Consider the following 2,043-nt stretch of genomic DNA (forward strand, 5'->3'; position numbering starts at 1 on the left):
GGGGCATTGACCAGGGAGCGACGCGGTTGGTCCCGCGCTCGTGTCACTCCAAGTTTCAGCGACGCATCCTGGGACTTGTAGTTCTCATAGTGCGGCCTCCCGGGGCACGTCGCAGCGCGCCCCGCCCCTATCATAGCCCCGCCCCCCGGCATAGCCCCGCCCAGCGTGTTCTTAGTTCGGAATGGGGCATTTCTACCCTAAGAACAATCTTTTGTATTCGGAAATAACGGCCCTTAGCAGAGCAACAGTGCCGCTCGGTAGTCACCGGCGGTAATGCACGTGTAATTCCGTAGCGCCCCCACAGTGCCGCTCGGTGGTCATTGCGGGTAATGCACGTGTAATTCCGTAGCGCCCCCACAGTGCCGCTCGGTGGTCATTGCGGGTAATGCACGTGTAATTCCGAAGCGCCTCCACAGTGCCGCTCGGTGGTCATTGCGGGTAATGCACGTGTAATTCCGAAGCGCCTCCACAGTGCCGCTCGGTGGTCATTGCGGGTAATGCACGTGTAATTCCGTAGCGCCTCCACAGTGCCGCTCGGTGGTCATTGCGGGTAATGCACGTGTAATTCCGTAGCGCCCCCACAGTGCCGCTCGGTGGTCATTGCGGGTAATGCACGTGTAATTCCGTAGCGCCCCCACAGTGCCGCTCGGTGGTCATTGCGGGTAATGCACGTGTAATTCCGTAGCGCCCCCACAGTGCCGCTCGGTGGTCATTGCGGGTAATGCACGTGTAATTCCGTAGCGCCCCCACAGTGCCGCTCGGTGGTCATTGCGGGTAATGCACGTGTAATTCCGTAGCGCCCCCACAGTGCCGCTCGGTGGTCATTGCGGGTAATGCACGTGTAATTCCGAAGCGCCTCCACAGTGCCGCTCGGTGGTCATTGCGGGTAATGCACGTGTAATTCCGTAGCGCCTCCACAGTGCCGCTCGGTGGTCATTGCGGGTAATGCACGTGTAATTCCGAAGCGCCTCCACAGTGCCGCTCGGTGGTCATTGCAGGTAATGCACGTGTAATTCCGAAGCGCCTCCACAGTGCCGCTCGGTGGTCATTGCAGGTAATGCACGTGTAATTCCGTAGCGCCCCCACAGTGCCGCTCGGTGGTCATTGCGGGTAATGCACGTGTAATTCCATCGCCCCCAGCTGCTGTCCCTGCTCCGCACCCCACGTGGCCCCAGTCTTGCCCTTTGACAGCACGCAAAGTAAGAAGCTCGTTATTTCCAGGCTCTGCGCAGCCCTCTCCCATCCTGCCCCCGGCCCCCTCATGCCGCACACCAGGCTCCGCACAGCCCTCTCCCCTCATGCCCCCGGCCCCCTCATGCCGCACACCAGGCTCCGCACAGCCCTCTCCCCTCCGGCCCATGGCTCCCTCATCACGCACTGCAGGCTCCGCACAGCCCTCTCCCCTCCTGCCCATGGCTCCCTCATCACGCACTGCAGGCTCCGCACAGCCCTCTCCCCTCCTGCCTCTGGCCCCCTCATCCCGCAATCCAGGCTCTGCGGGGGAGGAGTTTTGGGGGGGGATCAGACTGCACGGGGCAGGGAGGAATGGGGGGGATCAGACTGCACGGGGCGGGGAGGAGTTTGGGGGGGATCAGACTGCACGGGGGGGAGAGGAGTTTGGGGGGGATCAGACTGCACGGGGCGGGGAGGAGTTTGGGGGGGATCAGACTGCACGTGGGGAGGATCAGACTGCACGGGGCGGGGAGGAGTTTGGGGGGGATCAGACTGCACGGGGGGGAGGATCAGACTCCACGGGGCGGCGAGGAGTTTGGGGAGGGGTTCAGACTACACGGGGCGGAGAGGAGTTTGGGGGGGGATCGGACTGCACGGGGCGGAGAGGACTTTGAGGAGGGGATCGGACTGCACGGGGCGGGGAGGAGTTTGGGGGGATCAGACTGCACGGGGGGGAGAGGAGTTTGGGGGGGATCAGACTGCACGGAGCGGGGAGGAGTTTGGGGGGGATCAGACTGCACGGGGGGGAGGATCAGACTGCACGGGGCAGGGAGGAGCTTTGGGGGGGATCAGACTGCACGGGGCGGACAG

Source organism: Pelodiscus sinensis, chromosome 15 (genome assembly GCF_049634645.1).
Source record: "Pelodiscus sinensis isolate JC-2024 chromosome 15, ASM4963464v1, whole genome shotgun sequence".
Lineage (NCBI taxonomy): Eukaryota > Metazoa > Chordata > Testudines > Trionychidae > Pelodiscus > Pelodiscus sinensis.